This window comes from Schistocerca serialis, chromosome 2 (assembly GCF_023864345.2).
Source record: "Schistocerca serialis cubense isolate TAMUIC-IGC-003099 chromosome 2, iqSchSeri2.2, whole genome shotgun sequence".
In the NCBI taxonomy this organism is placed as follows: Eukaryota; Metazoa; Arthropoda; class Insecta; order Orthoptera; family Acrididae; genus Schistocerca; species Schistocerca serialis.
In genome coordinates, this window is record NC_064639.1 from 784,887,659 (window position 1) to 784,910,090 (window position 22,432).

At 38.8% G+C, this 22,432-nt stretch overlaps 1 pseudogene; it reads left to right on the forward strand.

Moving 5' to 3' along the window:
- LOC126456404 (agrin-like) overlaps window positions 1–22,432 on the forward strand; it is a 379,882-nt pseudogene that overhangs the window by 336,559 nt on the left and 20,891 nt on the right.

The following is a 22,432-nucleotide window of genomic DNA, read 5'->3' on the forward strand; positions in this document are numbered from 1 at the left end:
TCGGTTTTAATCTACAGTCAGTAACCAATAAATTGTAGTCAGAGTCCACATGTGTCCCTGGAAATTTCTTACAATTTAAAATCTGGTTCCAAAATCTCTGTCTTGCTATTATATATGTGTCTCCAGGTCTCTTCCACACATACAACCTCATTCGTGAACCAAGTGTTAGCTATGATTAAATTATGCAAAATTCTACCAGGCGGCTTCCTCTTTCACTCATTTCACCCAGTCCATATTCACCTACTATTTTCCCCTCTCTTCCATTTCCTACTATTGAATTCCAGTCCTTCATCACAATTAAGCTGTTGACTCTCTTAATTATCTGAATAATTTCTTTTATCTCATCATACATTTCTTGAATCGGATAAACTTGTACTAGTGTGGTAGGTGTTTACTTTGTGTCCATCTTGGCTACAATAAAGTGTTCACTATGCTGTTTATAGTACTTTATTTGCGTTCCTATATTCTTATTCATTGTTAAATTTACTCCTACATTACCTATATTTGATTTTGCATTTATAACGCAGTATTCATGTGACCAGAAGTGCTGTTCCTCCTGCTTTCATTATCAAGCACAATGTCAGAACTGCCTGTCTGTTGGCTTTATCCTTCCAAAAGCCAAACTGATTGTCATCTAACAGCTCCTTAATTTTTTTTTTCTTTTTTCCCGATTCTAGTGTTGTATTATTCTTGTTGGTAGCTTGGGTGAATGAGCTATTAAGCTGATTGTGCGATAGTTCTTGTTCTTATCTGTCCTTGCTATCTTCATGTTTGTGTGTATAATATTTTCCCAAATCTGATGGCATGTCTGCAGTTCGTAGATTCTACACATCGACTTGAATAGTCAATTACTTCCACATTTTGTCATTTTAGAAAGTTCAAAAGAATATTACCTACCCCTTCTGCCCTATCTGAGTGTAGGTCTTCCAAAGCTCTGATAGATAATGACCCTAATACTGCATTCCCTATGTCTTTTCATATTGACTTGCATTTCTTTTTCTATCATTTCGTGTCATCAGACAGACCCCCCCACCCCCACCCCCCCTGCCATCCCACCCCCCTCATCCCACCCACCCTCCAATCTGCTGCCCTCTCATAGAGGCTGTGACAGTGTACTCTTTCCACTCATTCCCTCTCTCTCCTCTATGTTTAACAGTGGAATTCCTACTGCAATATCAGTATTGACACCTTTTCTTTCAATTTCACCAAAGAGTGTCTTGACTTTTCTGTATGCTGAATCTGCCCATCTGACAGCCACTTCCTTTTTTATTTCTTCACTTTTTTCATGCAGTCATTTCACCTTGGCTTCCCTGTATTTCCTATTTATCTGTATTACTAAATGGCTAACCCAGTACAAGGAGCATGGTCCCAGTTGCCAGTTACCTGCCTAATGGATTGCAGGGACAACAACAATTTGATTTTCGTTTTGTCATATAGTTACTGCCTGAATTTAAGAATATTAAGTACTGTTTTGATCTACACAATTAAGAGGTATAATCTTACATTAAAAGTTTAAGGCAGTAAATCAAATATTACAGTTAGAAGCTGTGTATATGTCTTGAAGCAGCATAACTCAGTGTGAAAATTATCAAGACTATATTCATCCAGTATTTGGGAGTCATAGCACTTTATGACTCCCAACTAACTTTATACATAATATCAAACCTTTATGAAACTCTTTGTTACTGACATCCCTGACAACATTGGGAAAGGAAAAATGTTTATCACTTATTACATTTTTGCTGTTCGAGCAGTAAAACTTCAACATTTGGCATGTCGTTTTAATTTACTACTTTTTCAGTACTCTCTCTGTTTACAAAATGTCTTGCCAGACAGTATCCACATATACCACTGAATGTATCTGGAAAATTGTATCATTGTGCAATACATAGTTCAGGAGATATGACATCATTAGCACTGATATGTTTGAAAAGCTAGCTTAAGTAGTCAGATGCTTGAAGCTGTTTTATACAGTAGAATGTGATTCTTGAAAGAATCAAAGGACAGGGGTTACTCATTTCATACCCAAGTGACTTATGTAGATGTGTTCCTGTCTTTCTGCAAACATTTTTGTATTTACTTCTTTCATTGATCAAGTGGGGTATTTCTTATGGTACACAAGACTTCTTCATGGTTATGTACCTTGCAGGTATACTTGTGTCTCCAACTCCCGTGGCTGCCCTTTGTACAGATGTCCATTCTACTTTAACTGAACAGCCTACTGTGGTATTCATTTTCACAGTATCTACACCCAGAGAGAAGTTAAATGCATTTCATCATTCCTCAGTACTTTAGTATTCCACTTCTCTTCATCTTGATTCTTCTTGATGATCCTGTTCAGCTTCAGCCTACTTTTCATCATTACTAAATTGTTGTCTGAATCTATACCTGCTCCTAGGCATGCCTTACATTCCAATATCTGCTTTTAGAATGTCGGTTTCACCTTGATGTAATCCAGATGGAGTCTTCCCACACGTCCAGCAGTTTTCCAAAAATACCTCCTCCTCTTGTTATTTTCAAACAGTGTACAATATCTGTTCAAAAAATTCCAGAAAATTCATAATCTCACACCAATAGTGTGTTGGAATGGAATGCAGTTGACACGCCTGTGTTTAATGTGTAACTACCAGAAGTTTTGTTATAGTAGTGTCTGTTAGCTATTGTTCAGTGCTGTCTTGAGTAGAATGTTGTGTCACACAGTTTGCAAATTTTGAGATGGTAGAGTTAGAGGAGCAGTGTGAGCATGAAACTCAAGAAAACCTTTACAGAGACACGCCAAATGATGCAGAAAACCTACAGTGATGAGTGCTTAAGCTGTACTTGGTGTTACAAACGGTTCGAAAGGCTTTAAAGTGGCTGTATTGAAGTTAAAGATGACACTCGTTCAGGACCGTCTTTGATGTCTATTGACAATGCTCATGTCAGCAACATAAATGAAATTGTGCAGCCCAATTGAAGACTGTCTGTCTGAGAGATGTAACATTTCAGTTGGATCATGTCATGAAATCCTGACACAGCATCTTTGAATGCAGTGTGTTGCCACCAGGTTCATCTCATGGCTCCTAGGTCAAGACCAGAAAGATCTTCACCTCGCAATCTGTGAAGAGCTTTTGGACTGCAAAAATGAGAACGAGATGAAGAGACTCATAACTGGTGATGAGATGTGGGTCTATGTTTATGATGTTGAGACCATGGTTCACTCTTCACAGAGGGTCAGGGAAGATTCTCCAAGACCAAAAAAAGCTTGTCAGATCAGATCAAATGACAAAACCCATGCTGATAGTTTTCTTTGATATTGAAGTATCATTAATTCATGCCACAGGGACAAACCATTCATCGATGGTACTACAAGGATGTTGTGAGACACCTGCGAGTAAATGCGAGAAGCAAATGGCTTGAAGTGTGGCAAGACAATTCATGACTCTTGCAGCATGATAATGAACCCACATATACCTGAACTATTATTGTTAGTGTTCATTTTGTACCAATTCTGATGAGAACAATCCTATCACTGAACTGTTCAGAGTAACTCACTCTCTGCCATTCATTCACAGTAAATCCTACTACCATTACACAATTTTCTTCAATTGTTGATATTACTCCTACATTCATTTAATCAGGAATGGTCGTCTTTCCATTTTGCTTTAAAGACCTCCACTGTGTCTAGACTAAGCCTTTGCATTTCCCTATATCCCTGTTGAGATTTTCTAATTTTCCTATCACATTCAAACTTCTGACAAGCAAGCTCCAACTTAACTTGTAGAAGGTTACCACTTCGTTAGTTAGTCTTTTTTTTTCCCCCTCCTTGTGGCCATCTCAGCCTTCTTGACAGTCACCTTCTCAAGATCCAAATGAGGAACTAATCCACAATATTTTGTCATTGGAGAAATCAACATGACATTTCTTTCAGTTAAAGGCCACATGTTCTACAAATACACGTTAAGTGTCTGCAATGCAGTTGTTTCCATTGTCTTCTGTATCCTCATCCCACTGATTATTGCTGATTCTTTCATGTTTTAGAGACAGTTTCCCACTCCACTGGCAAGATGTTACCCTGAAACACTTCTCTCCCCTCATGGACAAAAACCCTTGGCAGAAAGAGCAGGACTCCTTATACTGAAAGTGCTCAACTGCCATTGCGGATGAATTTTTTCAAAATTTAAGCAGTGGTTGAGTTTGATCCAGGAACCATAATGTCAAAGATGCTACTCCTAGACCAAGGGTCAGACAATTTTGTATTAAACCTCAAAACTGGTTTTTCATACACAGTGCAAACAGCAGTCAAGATATTAGTCACATAAAATTTTCTGTTGTGTTTAACTGAGTTTCAACTAGTTTCTTGAAACAAAATATGAAATGGCAAATTACACTCAAAAAGGCAAAAAAAAAAAATTATTGATTTTGGCATCTCTTACAACATTGTATGAAATGTCTCACCTAAGGCCTAAAACTTCTTACCTCAGCGTTTAATTTTCAATGTAGCAACTTTGCTTTTTGCAGAATAAACTGCCTTGCCAAAGGGACCTTCCCATGCAGGGGGCTCTATTGAAGTGAGTTCATCTAATGTTTGTCCTGAAGATTAGATCGGATTAGATCAGTACTTGTTCCATAGATCACGAATACGACACTTTGTAATGATGTGGAACATGTCAGGTTCACGGAATATAGTCCTTCATATTTAATTGTAAAATTAAATTCCATATATTCAAGTTTTTGGAATACTGAACCTGTGGCTGGACAATTAGAGCCCTTTGGTAAGGTTAGAATCTAGATTAGATGACTGGAATGATCTTTCACAAAAACCGTATGGTTATAATTCCGGTTAACATCTCCGTTAGGGATACTTGACATAAAATTTAGGCCACAGTTATTAGTACACCTTATTTCTGGTAATTTAAAATTACTTAGAATATCATGAAAATAATGTTTCAAACTGAAAATGCAGCTTGGAACCAGCTGTTCCACTGGTAAGGGAAAAAGTTTTGCTTTTGTTTTGAAAGATTGAATATATTTTATTTATGGTTACTTCTGTTTAAGAGGACAGATTTTACCATTTTTACAACTTAGCTTAAATCAGATACAATTATTGTCAAGAATTTGTCATCATGCATTAACTTTTGTAACCAATACTTTATGTGAATCAGATGATCACCAAAAGTGATTTTAAAAGTTTCATAACTACTGTTGGTCACAAAATGGTTTTTCTGGAGGTTGAGCTTGTGTGCCATTTCAGATGGAGGCTCAGGATGTACCAGTTCAATAGGGAATGAAGGAATTACAAACAGCTGGCCTCTGTGGTCTCAAAATACAGGTGCCACATCTGTTTCACTTTAGATACTTTTTTTATATGCTATAGATATTGATAATTTATTTGCACTTTGACAAATAGTCACAATGACCTAAGAAAATTGCTATCATAATCATATTAACCTTCAAGATGAGATATCGAACAATTCTTTTTTATGCATTTCCATGTGTTATAACATTGTTAGCTAATTCTACTTAACTAAAAAGTCATTGCAGACCTACAAAACTTCTGCAAATAAACAGTGGTATGACACTAAATATTTTACAAAAAGCATAAATTAAATGAACTATTTTCTAATATGGATGACCTCAAATAATTGCTTCATCCATTTCCTCATTGCATCTTGTGATAGCACTACACATAATCAGAGAGAGTGCACTAGTCAAAAACTGTCATTTATTCACTAGTAAGGTATATTGCAGCAACATGTCTGCCCCTTTCGTTTGCTCCAGAAAGGCTCTGCTGGAAGTCTAAATTCCAACTTACTTGTCAGTTAACTGGATCTGATAATCAAATCTGTTCATAATGAAGAGTCTTTTAGACAGCACTAACACTCCAACACACAAATTTATAGCATCAAATGGCAACTTGTGAACAAATTATGTATGTGTTACTATGTGGAAGCAGTTTGCTGCATTTTATTATTTAATGTACTTGCACTATAGAGCCTCCACTGGTATGTCCCATGATTAGAAGCAGATTCTAAAAACAAGTGTGTAGAGTCAGACACATTAATAAAAAGTATCATTACAGCATTAATCCTACTAGAATTTCTGCAAATTTTGTTTAGATCTGCTTTTTTTGGGTTATATGTTAAGCATTTGTAAACTACCCCTCCCTCAAATTCGTTGATTGTCGCTGGCTTTATGGTTAACTCTTTTAATAAGTTTTGAGAGGAATAAGATTTACAATAAACTTTTTACCTATCTTCTTTTCTCGTAGTTGCATACAGTTCTTCACATCTAGGGGCTGATTCTTGAAGCTGAAATTTTTGACATTATAGGTTCTCATGGTTCCAATTGACATAAGTTTGAAGTAAGCCTACACTGTATTTTTTGTTTTCACGAATATCATATTCTCTCACATTTTTCTATATCACACTGTCTTTTGAATTTTCACATTAACAAAGCCGAAATTACATTGTTATTCCAAAATCTAAAAACACATCTGATCACATCAGAGGCATGCCCACCACAACCTCACTCTGTGGTAGTAACAATATTCCAAAGGGTTTACAAATTCTCTTGACAAATGAATTTCTTTTAATTTATATTATTATTTTATAAATGAATCCAGAAATAAACAGTACAAAATTGTGTAATTAATAATAGAAATTTTAAGCATACCAAATATTTCATAATTTCAAATGTTTCTAAAAGAAATTAATTTCAACTGTGCATTCAGAGCTAGTACATATCAACTGTAATAAAGAAAATAAAGTAATTTCTTCTTATGGTATCGATTACTTCTGTTGAGGAAAAGTTATGCTAGAGGAGGGTGTCCCTTTACACATTCCAGTTGTACACCTAGAATGCTTTTCTTCCTCCAGCACAAGAGTACTGCCTTAACTCACGTATGTCACTTTATTAAGTGCACTGCAGATTGTTACAATCAGACTATAATAAATGTATGAGAGCAACTAAAAAACATGGACTATTTACATGCTGTGGAACAAGACATGCTGTACAACAGTTTTATGTTAGCAAAGAACTGACTGCACACTACACAGTATTGCTGACATGGCTTTAAAAGCTCATGACACTAAACTATATCAATTAAAAAATACATCAAGATTGCATAAAACAGGAACAGCATAACAACAGAATACCGGAAGATAGAATAATAAAACAAGGAATCATTTATAGAAACCAATAGCAAAGAGAGATGTAGAATGACTGAGGAGCAGATGGTGTCAGTGAAGATGGAGCAGGCTGTAAATGCACTCCATTAAATGAAGAAGAAGAAGAAATTATAAATCATCATTTACTACAATCTAATAAATGTAAGATAGTAATTTTAGTAATTAGTCCATGTAGTAGTTTTGTACTGATTCATGGTGAGTGTTTTGATTGCAGGTGATGCTAGTTGTGGTACGAGGTACCCTCCGCCATGCACCGCATGGTGGATTGCGGAGTATGTATGTAGATGTAGATGTAGAACCGGCAATAAGTCTGCAAATCCTGCTGTGCACTAAAAAGCATATTCTACCCAAAAGAGTTAGTGGATTGCACAATTTTACTCCTTTGCATGTGGAGTATTTGGTTTTGCCTAAACTACAGTGATTGTTTTTCCAAAGCAGTTTTTGGATTGTTTCCTCTGCTTGACACTGTGGTTTCAACAATTGATGAATTTTTCACTAGAAAAGCAGTCATATTATCATATCAGTCCTTGACTCTCGACATTATCTTTCTTTTCCAACTCTGTTTGACTGTTATAAAATTTGTTTATGAATATGTAGCATACAAGCTGTGACTATGAAACAGTATACTGCTGAGTCTCACCATGTATGAGGTCTGTTCAAAAAATTCTGGAACTTTGTCACAAAATTTTTCTATGCTTACCTTTTACTTATTGTGCACAGTCTCTGAAATACTCTCCGCCAAAACTGATACAACACTCCCAACACCATTTCCTCTTCTGGAAGCAATCTTGGTACGCCTCTTGCTGGATCACACAAAGCACCATTGCAGAATTTATTTTATCTCAGCTGTCATTGCAAATCTTCATCCTTTCAATGGGGTTTTTGACTTTGGAAATAGAAAAAAGTCCACAGAGGCCAGATCTGGAGAGCACGGAGTAGGAGGTAGGACAATGGTTTTGTTTTTTTGTGCAGTAGTCACACACCAACAGGGATGAATTTGCAGGTGCATTATGTTGATGCAAGAACCATTTGTTTCTCACATTTTCTCGCAAGCATCACAACACATCCCCATAGTACCTTTGATTAAGAGTTTGTCTCTGTAGCATGAATTCATGGCGAACTAATCCTTCAAAGTTAAAGAAAACTTCAGCACGGCTTTGTCATTTGATGTGACCTGACAAGCTTTTTTTGGTCTTGAATGGCCTTTCCCAACACTTTGTTAACATCATCAGAACCATAGAGCCATGTCTCATCATCAGTTATGAGTTTTTTAAGGAATATCTTGTTCTCATTTCTGCAATCCAAAAGCTCTTCACAGATTGTGACTCTTGAGCTGTGTGACGAATTTGGCAGCAACATGCTACATTTCAAGATGCTGTGCAGGATTTCAGACATGATCCAACCAAAATGTTACATGTTTTTGCAATCTCTTGGACAGTCAAGGCTTCCATTGGTCTGCACAATTTCACTGATGTTCCTCACATGAGCATCATCAGTAGACATCAGTAGACATCAAAGGGGGTCATCTTTAACTTCAGTCCAGCCACTTTTAATTCTCGTGAACCATTTTTTCACTGAATATGGCTTAAGTACTCGTCACTATAGACTTCCTAATCTTTTGATGTGCCTCTTTAAATGTTTTCTTGAGTTTAACACAAAGTTTAATGCAGCTATGTTGCTCCTCTAACTATACCAGCTCGAAATTTGCAAATTGTGCAGCACAACATTCTACTCAATGCAGCCCTGAACAATAACTAAAAGACATACAACAATGAAACTTCCAGCAGTTACACATCACATGCCTGCATTTGCAGAGATGTCAACTGCATTTCACTCCAACACACCATTGGTATGAAATTAGTAAAGTTTCAAAATTTTTTGAACAGACCTCATAATTACAGCTATGCAACCAGTGCCAGCTAAAAGTACAACCTCTCTATGAATTTTTAGAAGTTCCAAACTATGCATATTTGTTAGTGATGTTATGACCAAGACATGCAAGGATCATGATAGTACTACATTGCCATAATTTGCATTTACCTTTAGGTGGAAAATGTTCTCTTATCCACCACCTGACATATCAGAAGAACATGATGTGTGAGTGCTATGACGGACAGTTGTATTTGTGTGTACTGTAGTTTATACTGCTAGAGTGCTGCCAGAGATAGTAAAAAAGAGATGTTTTGCTAATATTTATGAGCTGAAAAAAGATATTTTTAAACTACCACAAATAAAATTGTTCACCTGGATATCTCTCTCTCTTTCCTAGTATGTAACCAGCTGTTATAGACCCACTGTTTAATTCTGCCCTTCCTGTCACCAGAGATGTCAGTTAACCTCAGGAATGGAAGGCATGTGTGACATCACCCTTTGAACTGTGTAAGCTTTATTCTGTGTGTTACCATATTTGAGCTGTTTGTGCCTTGTGTTTTCTTAGGTGCAGCCAAACATTTGCATAAAGAAGTGTGGAGAATGACCTAAGAACCACACTTAAGGTGGCCAGTATATCAGAATTTCTGTAATGTGAAATTGTTCTGAGTCTGACCCCTCCCTGTCGCACAAGATAGTGCAATATTCAAACAACACAGGAAATGTTCATGTTTTCATTGCAGATGTAGTATTAAACAGATATTCTTAAATAACACACTTCGGTTTTATTTCTTTTAGGCATGAAGCTTCACAAAGGAGTCACTATGAGGTTTCATTTCGAACAGAAGAGACTGAAGGTTTACTTTTGTGGCACAGCTTGGAAGAAGATTACAGTGGCCACTGGGCATTAGTTGTTGTTGGAGGGTACATGCAGCTCAGCATCAGTCACCACAGTTTTGTCATAGCTAAATCACAGGTGTGTAACAGAATATTATCAAATAAAAGTTTTTGAAAGCTTGAAAGTATATTTGCTTACCACAAAAAAATTCAACACATTTTTTGCATTTGTCGAAAGAGATTCTTGCCAAACATCTCTTGCCAAATGTCTCTTGAGAAGTTTATAATGTTTACATCATTAATTTATTTCATTATAATTATTTCCTATAGCCTTAAAAACTAAATCTGTGATGACTAAAAAAACTTTTATTAAGAATTTGTGTGTTATTTGTTTATCAGTTCTGATTATACTTTATTAGTCAGTCTCATTCTTAATTAATTTCTTCATAAACTATAAATGTAATTATCACCAGAACAATACACAAAGAATAAGACGTTTGGAAGAACCAAACATTAACAAGTTAAGTTTAGCTGGTAAATTATAAGAAAGATCACATTAGGAAATTTAAAAATAGTGCATGTCAGGTTAGAGTTGCAGTTTCCCATATTTTTAAATGATTTTATGATGCCTTCAGCTGGCATTTTTCTTATTTTATGTACAAGTCTGCAATCTGGGCCTAATGCAATTTTCAAACATCTAAAGTGGAAGCTGTATATGTTGAATGTATTAGCATCAATTATGAATTTAACATAAGAACAAGTCATATTCCAAGATACGCTATGAGAATTATAACTTACTTTACAGAAGACTCATCAATGGTAAATTATGCTGCATACATCTTGATCCTTTATTGTAATTATGGCTGCATATAATTGTCATAAAATAAACTGGAAATATTTTTTCATTATATGGAAGCACGTTACTTTTGAGCAGTTGTTGCAAATATCTTATATATAGAGTTGATGTCTTTAACATACATGTACTAGGAAGATTGTAAATTATTTTACAGAAATTCTTTAGTGGTACATTATGCCATATATAGGCTTACTATACATCTGGGGTTAGCTCAGACAGTCCTGGTTTTTTAGCACTGCCTTGGGTAATATATGGAGTTGCAAAAATCCAGAGTTTGAATTTGGTTTTTTTTTTTTTTTTTAACTTTAGATCTATATTTCAAAATCTTATTTCTAAACATTCTGTTATGGCTGTGCCTCTTTCAGCTGATTTTGGAGCAAGTGCTGACGATGTGGAGGCATGGCTATCAGTTGCAACACAACTTTTCAATTAGTCATTTGGCAGCACAACAGGGGCAGTGTGTTTATGATGTTCCTTTGTGTGTGTGTGTGTGTGTGTGTGTGTGTGTGTGTGTGTGTACATTCTTGATCATTTCATCTATACTAATTTTTTTCTTATCATTTAACAATGGGCAAAAGAAAGTGTGTGTTTAACGTTAGCTGGCAACTGGAATACAAATCTTTGAAACGGTATTATGACAGTCACAATGAACATGTTTATTGCACTCCAAGCACTGCAGAATATTTGGTGCATATAAAAAAGGGGTGATGTTGAAGACCACATGAAAGCAGATAAACACAGGAGTGCTCTTAATGCTACTGCTTCACCAAAAATAAGAGCAATTTTTATGGCTGTGTCAAAGGACTGATATACCATGTTGCAATATTTTTAAAATGGTTGAGTTTGCAATGCCTTTACCTGAGACATAAAATCCAGCTGAAGTTTTTCCAATCATGGGGAGCATTTGGTCTGCAGAAAGGGGTAGACTTTCAGTATTTACTCCTAAACTATTGCAACTAATACAGAAAATTCTTTTTGTGAATTTTATGATGCATTTAAAACAGACAAACAATTTCTGAAAAATAGTGATGTATAGAGAAAAATGCAGCTGAGTAAATAAAGTTTATGCTATAATAAACTGTTAAGACCTTTCAGTAATTGCAAAAATATGTCACAAAGGAATGAAAGACATAAGTTGCCAGTGGCCATTGATTAAAATCAATAGGGAAAGTTGAAAATTTGTGCCAGATGGGGATTCAAACCGGGATTTACTGCTTACCAGGCAGATGCTCTGACCACTAAGCCATCCAGACACAGTGGTCATCGCAACTGCACGGACTACCCTAGCAACCTCCAGTCAGACCCAACTTCTCAATTTATCCACACACCACTAATGTAGTGCTCCTTGCCTATCATCCTCCTTGCCTGTGGCATTTCACTGATTCTTGTAAGAGTTCGAACCTGGTGTATATCTGCTCTGAAGAGGTAAATGGCCATCCTTGCCTTAATTGTGTATAAATGTCTCAGTGTGGAAAGACCAGGTGGTAACATGTTGTGGGTTGGACCTAAAAAAGTATGGTAAGCCTAGCCATATAAGTCTTTGTGCTTATATAATATTTAATTATCATTTATCATTGTTATAAATATGAATCTAATTTCCATACGATAAGTTGGAAATATTTGTTTTGTACTTATACATAAAGGCGATATATTTAAACTGTACAGACAGTGGATAATGGTTATCATTCTTTTATGTGGATCTGTAATATATGTTAAATGTTGTAGACAGCCCTTGCAGAATGTAAATACTGTGTGTGATGTGAGGACGTGAATTGGGAAGAGGTGACAAGACAGACGAAGGGGAAACTGTTGGGTTGCTGTTGCGGGGACAGAGGGTTACTTGAGATTGGGGCCAGGACAATTGCAGAAGCAGAGGATGAGTTGTAAGGATAATTCCCATCTGTGTAAATCAAACAAGTTGGTGGTGGAAGAAAGGATCCAGATGGTTCATGTTGAGAAGTAGCCATTGAAATTGAGCATGTTTTGCCCAGTTGCATGTTGTGCCACCCACTGGTCAATTTTGTTCTTGACAACAGTTTGGTGGTGGCCATTCATCCCGGTAGACAACTGGTTGGTAGTCATACTAACATAAAAAGCTGTGCAGTGGCAGAGTTGGTATATGACAAGGCTGCTTTCACAGGTGGCCAAGCCTCTCATGGGATAGGATAAGTCTAGGGGAGGTGGAAGGATCTTGGGTAGGATGTCCGTCATTTCATGGAAGGATGAGAGGTAATTAAAGTTCTGACAAAGGACATGGATCAGTTGTTCCAGTCCAGGGTGATACTGGGTGGTGAAGTGGACCCCTCAGTAGCTGATTGTTGGGGATGATGGGAAAATTATGGGGTTGTGAGTATATTGCACAGGAAATCTGTTTGTGGACTTGGTTTATCTGTGAAGCCTTCAGCATACTGGGAAGGGAGTTCACATCACTGCAGATATGTCATCCATTGGTAGCTAGGCTGTATGGGAGAGATTTTTTGGTGTGGAAGGGATGGTAGCTGTTGAAATGCAGGTACTGTTGATGGTTAGTGGGTTTAATGTGGACAGAGGTGTGGTTAGAGGCATCAGTGAACCTGAACCAGGCTAGGGATTGGCAGTATTGGGAGGTTGGGAAGGTTTTCTCTATATAACCCATAAACAGGTTGACATAGGAGGGTGCCCTGAGCATGCCCATGGTGAAGTAGAGTTGTTTATAATCCTTCCCTTCAAAAGAAAAGTAGTTGTGGGTTAGGGACTAGCTGGTAAGGTGCATAAGGAATGAGGTGGTGGATTTGGAGTCTGAGGGATATTGGGAGAGGTAGTTTTCAATAGTGGCAAGACTGTGGGCATGAGAGATGTTGGCGTATAGGGAGGGCAGCATCAACTGTGACAAGTGGGGATCCAGGAGGATGGTGGAAAGTCAGTGAAGGAAGTGGCAGTCTGGGTTTGGGATAATTGGTTGGATGTGTTGGTCAACAAGAACAGAAATTCTTCCAGTGGGGGTGCAATAGCGATCTACAATGGGGTGTCCAAGATTGTTGTGATTGTTGATTTTGGACAGCATGTAAAAGGTGGGCATGTGGGATGCATTGGAGTGAAGACAGGGAAGAGATTAGGGAAGGGCCTATAGATTTCAGTATGGATTGGAGGTTATGTTGGAGTTCTGGGATGGGATCGCTATGGCACAGAGGAGTCAGACAGTTAGCAAAGGCATTACATCAGGCAGTCATCATGACTTATCATGACAGTGGTGGAGCCTTTGCTGCATCAAGGATGATTATGTCTGAATCTTTTTTCATTTTGTGTATGGCTGTCTTTTCTTCTGCTGACAGGTTAGTGTTCTTAGAAAGGAAACTGGAGAAGGATGATGAGGCCAAGTTGTAGGTGTGTAATTCCTGGAAGCTGACTAAGAGGTGGTCAGGTGGGAGGGGGGGAGGGTCATGATTGAATGGTTGTATGAACTGTGAGAGGCAAGGTTCAATGTTGGGATCAGGTTGGATTTGATTGGAGGGATTGATGGCAAAGTTGTGTTTCCATGTAGGGTTTGGGAGAAGGTGTTTGAGAAGTTCAACATGATTAAATCTGGGTGTATGGCTGAAGGTTAGGCCTTTAGATAAAACTGAAACTGCTGTGGGACTGAGGTTTTGGGTGGAGAGGTTAACAACAGCTTCTTGGATTTGCTTGGGTTCTTGGTTTTGTGGGATGCTGGGAGGGAATTTTGGAGGATGGTTCTGGGATATTTGTGTCATGGAGAGGTGTTTTTGCAGTACCAGGTTTTTGAGGTATAGGGAATGGTGGAATCTGAAAAGATGAAGATTGAAGATCATTGTGAAAAAGGAGGCATGGGATCCAGAGAAAGGATTTCTTTATGGTTAGGATTAGGGGAGGGGGGGGGGGGGGGGGTATTCCACAGTTTAGACAGCATTTAAGGAACAGTGTATGGGACAGGGTTTTAGCTGGGGAAAGGAATACTTTTCTGAACTGGTGCAGGAAGTTGGAGCAGGGGCCCTTTGGGGTAGAGATGATGATACAAAATAGGAAATTATGCAGGAAATGGACAAGCAAAAACATTAGGCAGTTATAGGGAGGATTGGATAATATAGTGTGAGTTCATGGAGTGAAAAGTACAGAAGAAATTGTGCTGGGAGCAATAATGTGGTTTTGTGACATGATGATATTTAAGTTATCATCATGCATGTGAAAGAAGAAAGAAAGATGTAAAGTTCTGACAGGAGGAAAGTGTGAGGAGGGATGGGTGGATTTGGAGCAACCACCCTGCTCTTGGTCCCTTCCTAAGAAAAGTAATATCTCAGCAGAAGAAAAGACAGCCATACACAATCTGAAAACAGATCCAGACATAATCATCTTCCCTGTAGACAAATACTCTACCACTGTTGTGATGAGTCATGGTGACTACTTGAAGGAAAGCCTCTTCCAACTGTCTGATACCTCCATCTACAAGTTCTGCCACAGTACTCCCACCTTGTAAGTTGAACAAACCTCCAGTCCCTACTGAAATGCATAGGTCCTTCCCAGAACTTAACAGCACCCCACACACACACCTCCTATGTGCCCCCCAAAATCCACAAACCCAACAATCCTGGATGCTCCTACTGCAAGAATTTCTGCTCTTGTTGACCATTACCTCAAAATAATTGCCTGGAACCTAGTCTCCAACATCAAAGACACTAACCACTTCCTTCACTGACTTTCCACCATCCTTCTGGGTCCGTTCTCATCACACAATATACCAACATTCCTCACACTCAAGACCTTGCTGCTATCAATCACTACCTCTCCAAATGCCCTTCATACTCCAAATCCACCACCTCATTCCTTACACAGCTATGAGGGTAATCCCAAAAGTAAGGTCTCCTATTTTTTTATAAGTACGTAGACTTGTTTATTTCTACAATGGTTTACATCAGTTTACAGCTTGAACATTTAGCTATTTTTCGACATAATCACCATTTCTGTTGATGCATTTTTGTAGATGCTGTGGCAGTTTTTGTGTGCCCATGTCATACCTGCTCACCACTATGCTGTTCAGAAAGTAATGAACCTCTTCTTTCACCTTGTTGTTGCAGCTGAATCGCTTTCCAGCCAAATGTTCTTTTAACTTACAGAACAGGTGATAGTCACTGAGCACCAAGTCAAGACTATAGGGTGGATGGGTGATTATGTTCCACTGAAACTGTTTCAGGAGAGCAACGGTTTGCTGAGTGATGTGTGGGCAAGCATTGCCATGGAGAATGTGTACGCCCTTGCTCAACATTCCTCCTGTCCGGTTCTGAATTGTCCGTTTGAGTTTTTTCAGAGTCTCACAGTACCTGTCAGCATTAATTGTGGTCCCTTTGGGTATAAAGTCGACCATCAATACCCCTTTCCGATCCCAAAAAAACGGTTGTCATGACTTTGCCAGCAGACTGTGTTTGTTTAAATTTCCGCAGCTTTCGCGAAGAAGGATGCTGCCACTGGTATGATTGTTGCTTGGTCTCAGGTGTAAAGTGGTATACCCAGGTTTCATCACCCATGACAATTGAGTCCAGGAAGTTGTCCTGTTCGGCTGCAAGGCAGTGAAGAAATGCACAGGAAGCTTCAACTCGTTGCCACATGTGGTCCTCAGTCAGCATGTGTGGCACCCATCTTGTGCACACCTTCTGGTAGTTCAATGTTTCTGTTAAAATTCTGTGAGCGGTGCTTCGGGAAACCTCAGGAAACAATGTGCAGAGATCATCCAGGGTAATCTGCCGATCTTCACGCATGCTTTGCTCAACCTTCAACACTGTCTCCTAAGAAATTGATGGTCTCCCACTCCATTGTTCATCGTGAATTTCGGTCCAACCAGCTGCAAAATCTCTACACCAAATACGAACATTTCTGACATCCATGCATGGCTCGCCATACACTTCTGTCAATTGGTGATGGATTTCAATCAGCGCAGTGCCCTTTGGATTCAAAAATGGAATAAATGCACGCAAGTCACACTTGGCGGTAACATCCATCAGGAGCTCCATTCTCAACGGCTGCCAAGCCAAGACTGAGCGCCTCAGCACAGCATGCTCATGTTTACACACAGAATGTCAAGCACTCTTCATAACAGTGTGATCAACTGCCACACAAACAGAGTTCTGTACTTATAAAAAAAATAGGAGACCTTACTTTTGTTATTACCCTCATATATCCTGACCCATAACAAATCCACAGCACAGCCATGTGCACCCATTTGGCACCCTCCCACGCCAACCTGTATATGGGCCATCTAGAGGAACCTTCTTAGACTTTCAAAACTCACAACCCCTAGACTGATTGAGGTTCATTGATATCTTCATTATCTGGAAGTAGGGCCAAGACACTCTGTCCACATTCTGTCACAACCTCAATACATTTTCTCTCCTCTCCTTCACCTGATCCTGCACTACCCATTGCACTAACTTCTTGGACATTGACCCTATGTGAATACCAGACTGGTACCAAAGTTATGCCTCAGTTACATGATTTTCAAACATTTAGAAAAACTTTTGCTCACTTTCATATGACTAACAACTAGACATAGGCAGTTGTGTCACACATCTGTTAATAAACATGCTGACCCTGTGGTGATGCAGGACAAAAGCATGAGAAAAAGAAGAAAAAAAAGTGAATATGCTATCATAATTTCAACATAGGAGCAAATATGTATATGGCAGATATACCATTAACAGATCTTCTGTAAAGTAAGTTATAATCCTCTTAGTATATCTTGGGATATAATTTGTTCATGTGTTACATGTTAATTCATTTAATGTATAATGCTTCTGTTTTAGATACCTGAAAATGGCCTAAGGCTGTGGTTGTACAACTGTACATCAAAGATAGAAAATGTCATCTGAAGGCATCACAAAATCATTTTAAAATACATCACAAAAGCATTTTAAAATATCACTGCAGCTGTGAACCCTGTATCAACGTTGATTATAGTTTCTGATATCTCGGACACGAACAAAATCAAAAACAAATTACTTAAAAACAAAATTGTTACTGAATTTTTAGCTATATTTCCTTTAAAGTCATTATTGCTGTGTTAACATACTTACACCAATGTTTCTAAAATTGCTGAAGCCATTCCATGAACCATTTATTAAGATCAAACTTAAGTAATATTTTTCATTACTTGCTTTTTATTTAACAGCAGCTGCAATTTATTTTTCTACTGCTAGTTTCAAGCAGAGCTCATTTTCATGTTGTACCTGTACAGAATAAAGTTGTCTAGGAAGCATTTATATTACCTAAAATTACCTCTTATTGTTTACTAATCAGTAAATGGATGTTGTGTATGGTATCAAATATACACCTGTTATTTGTGATATTATTTGGCTGCTTAGCTAAATATGTGAAGTAACGTGAATTTTTCTAAAATATTTAGTATTTCCCCTTGAGTACTCTTCATATGAGTTAAAGATTTGTTCCTATATCAATCATTACATACGCTGTTTACCCTAAAATATTTACCAGATATGGAATAACTGTTTTAATTTTTATGGACACATCAAGTTCCAGTCAAATTTTGCACTGTCACCATACGAGGTCTGTCTAAAAAGTATCCGACCTTTAATTTTCCAGTGCAAAATAGAGACAATAGCGTGGCACCACTGTACACAGTAAAGGAAGAGATCTTTATGCACACACGTGAATTTTGTCCCCACCTTCCAGCACATCAGTTGCTGCCTGTCGGTTGCTTAGCGAGGTGCTACACAATGTGTTTGTCGGATTACCGATTCTCTCAAGATGACTGAACAAGTTGAGCAAAGATACTGCAGCAAATTTTGTCAAAAGCTTGGTGATTTTCAAAGCAAAACAAGATTCAGCAAGTGTTTGGAGAAGATTCAATGGGTGTACCGAAAATTAAGGAGTGGTTCAACCTATTCAAAAATGGCCGCACATCAGCGGAGAGTGACCAGCATTCTGGCAGCTGTTGTTGAGAGGGTGCAAAATCTGGTGATGACAGGTTGTTGTTTGATCATGCGGGAGGTTGCCCAAGAGGCTGGAGTGAGTAAAGGTTCTGCACATGCACTTTTGCATGATGATTTGAACATGCACCAAGAGGCTGCGAAATTTGTGCCCAAGTTGTTGTCGCCAGAACAAAAAGCCCTCAGTTTTGGTGTTGCACAGGACCTTCTGGCAACCACCAACACTGATCCTAGGTTTCTGAACACTGTGACAATTGGAGATGAGTCATGGGTGTACAGATATGAGCCAGAAACAAAAAGAGAATCATCGCGATGGAAGCGTCCAGAGCCTCTGAGGCCAAAGAAAGTGTGGCAGGTGCGAAGCAAAATCAAGGTGATGATGACTGTCTTCTTTGAAGTCTGTGGAATTGTGCATCACAAATATGCACTGGAAGGACAAACAGTGACAAAGGAGTACTATCAAGATGTTCTCCAGTGACTCCATGGCACAGTTCGCCTCAAAAGACCAGGTGTGTGGATGGTGAAAAACTGGCAACTGCATCATATCAACGCCCCTGCACATTCATCCCACTTGATCCAAAATTTCTTGGCCAAATATGGAATTACAACCATTCACAAACCTCCCTATTTTCCAGACATGGCTCCTTGTGACTTCTGGTTGTTTCCATAATTGAAGATGCCACTGAAAGGATCCGGTTTTGAGGGTAGAGAAGAGATAATGTGGAATACGATGACGCAGCTGAACACCATTCTAAAAGAAGACTTCCAAAGGAGTTTCCAGCAGTGGAAGGATTGATGGGCTAAGTGTGTGTGCAAGCACAAGGGGCCTACTTTGAAGGGAATTAGGGTCCCAACCCCGTCAGGCATCCAAAATATTTTTTCCGGCCAAAGGTCAGATACTTTTTAGACAGGCCTTATGTATTTGAGGCACTGAGTAATTGATAGATAAATTAACATGACTGAGAATGTTGCTAACTTTTGGACAAATCCTATTCAGGGCAAACAGAATACACATACACCTTTGCAACTACATTGTCCTGGGTGACTACATTATTTCAACACTGCAGCTTGAGTGGGGGGAAGGGGCTCTATCAGATGAAGTGGACATAGGGAAAAAGGAGGCAGGAAGTGGAAAAGTTTGGGGAAGGGTCATTGACAGCTGGAAGACAGAGCTAGCAGGCTGATGGGATAGAAATGTGGCACTGATGAGCTTGTTCTGGATGCAGGTAGGGGAAGTGATATGTGGCCCTGTAATCTCCATGGCCTCAGTCTCCAGTTGGCTGTGCCCCACACCACCTCCACTCCTGCCTCACACCCCATATCTTTGCTCATCCTGTAGTCACACTCTCCTTTCCAAACTCTCCCTCTTTCTCTGTTCTATCTCCCCCTCCTAATCCACATCTCATGTCACTGTTCATTGCACACAATCTCCACTTTCAGCTGGAAGAGCTAATTTGTACAACTTTCCCATCCAGTGTGCCTGCTGGTTCTCCCTTCCAGTCACCCTTCCCCAACCCTCCCTCTCATTCATGGCCTCTTCTTTCCCACTGTCCACTCGGCCTGACAGAACCCCTCACCTAGTCAAGGTGCAGTGCTGGCACAGTGTAGTCGGTTGGGACAATGTAGCCATGCTGGTGTATGCGTATGTATCTAGGTAAGTATGTGTGTATTTTATTAGTTCTGAAGAAGGATTTCTCTTGGAGCTAGCAATGTACTAAGTCTAGCTTATGTGCCTATCAGCAACTCACCATCTCAACTGCATGGTTAGTCGTTACCTTCACTTCTTCCAATATTTATATTCCATCAAGGACTTTCCATTATTATATCTACATAAAACTTATTAAAATTGTCACCTGTAATTTATATGTATTGTTGTGTCTTGTATATACAAACACACTCTAATTTCAGTTAGCATATACATGTTGATTTCTAATCTTGATCACAAAATATTCATTTTCCTGTTTATAATAGTTGATTTTAAGTAATATGGATCCTTCCCAGTACTCTGCTCAAAACTGCCTGCTGCAAGATGAGTAAAATAAATTTCTAATACACAAAACATCATTATTCAAGGTGAATAAATTTTTTGATGTAAAGAATATTGTTCTGAGTGGTTGTGATGGAGAAAATTCAATTGCTTCATGATGGCTACTGCTATTCTTCTTAGCATTGGTATCAGACTTCAAACCAAAAATATGCCAGCCTTGTTACTATATGGATCACTAGAAAGATGTTCTTTCATGAAGCAGAGCAGTATATGACAGTACCCTAAAGGAAAATTTTGAGCTTTAAAATTCAACTGGATTCGTATGTGGTTGGTTTGGTATTTTTTTTAAATGTCAACGAGAAAAAAGTTATGATTTCAGTTATTGGTACAGGATTTAATGGAAGGTTCAGTTTTCTGTAACGACAAAAGCCAAAGAAATTCATAAAGTATCAGTCAAGAACAAACTAATGTTACAGACACAGGTACTACACTTCTACAGGGAAGAAACTTAAGAAACTTTAAAGTTACCTTGTACTCTATCAATGATGAAAGACCATATAACGTAAATGTAATGTACATGGGCAGACAAAAAATCAAGTGGCTGCAGGGGAACACACACACACACAAAAGGATTTAACTTTCACAAGCTTTCAGATATAATGGCTCCTTCTTCTGATGAAAGGGTTGAAGGGGAAGGAAGAGGGGTGAAGGAAAAGCACTGGAGAGGCTCAGGGAAAGGGGTACAGTTCAGAAAAGTGACCAAGTACCCCTGATCAGAGAAGACTTACCAGACGGGATGAGAAGGAAAGACTGATTGGTGGGGACTGCGCCGGATGAGATATGAAATCATGAGAGCTTAAAGGTGGAAGACAGGATATTATGCAAGACAGAAATTACTACTAAAACATCATGCAAAAGTTAATAAGAGTGAAAAGCAAAGTGCATGGTATGTAGCAGAGGTGGGAAGGGGGATGGTGAAAAATAGACAGGTCGGAAAATGAAAAAATGTAGAAAACTAAAATGGAGTGAAGAAAGGAGGCATTACTATGAAGTAGTGCTGAAATGGAAGAAATTAACGTAAATTAAGTCAGATGGGTGACAACAACCACGGACATGTAGTGCTTGTTTCCATGTGCAGAGTTCTGAGAGGCTGGTGTATGGTGGGAAAATCCAGATGGCGCATGTGGAGAAGCAGGCGCTGAGGTCATGATTGTCATGTTGTAGAGCATGTTCTGCAACACGATATTGTGTGTTACTAGTACACACCCTCTGTCTATGTCTGTTCATCCTGATAGATAACTGGGAGGTAGTCATGCCAATGTAAAAGGCTAAACAGTGTTTACATAGCAGCTGGTATATGACATTTCATTTCACAGGTGGCTCTCCCTTTGATAGTATATGTTTTGCCAGTTACAGGACTGGAATAGGTGGTGGTAGGAGAGTATATAGGGCAAGTCTTGCAATGGGGACTGTCACAGGGGTAGGAGCCATAAGGTAGGGAGATGGGTCCAGAAATAGCATAGGGTCTGGCAAGGATATTGCAAAGATTGGGGGGTGGGGAGGCGCAATGAAAAGCTATTCTAGGTGTGGTGGGGAAAATCTCAGACAGAATGGATCTCATTTGAGGACATGATTTTAGGAAGTCATGGCCATGTCGAAGTAGCTGATTAATACATTCACGGCCAGGATACTACTTGGTAACAAGTGGTGTGCTCTGAAGTTGCTTCTTTTTAAAGGGGTCATCAATCCCATGATTGGATGAGATGGTCCAGGAAATCTGCTTTTG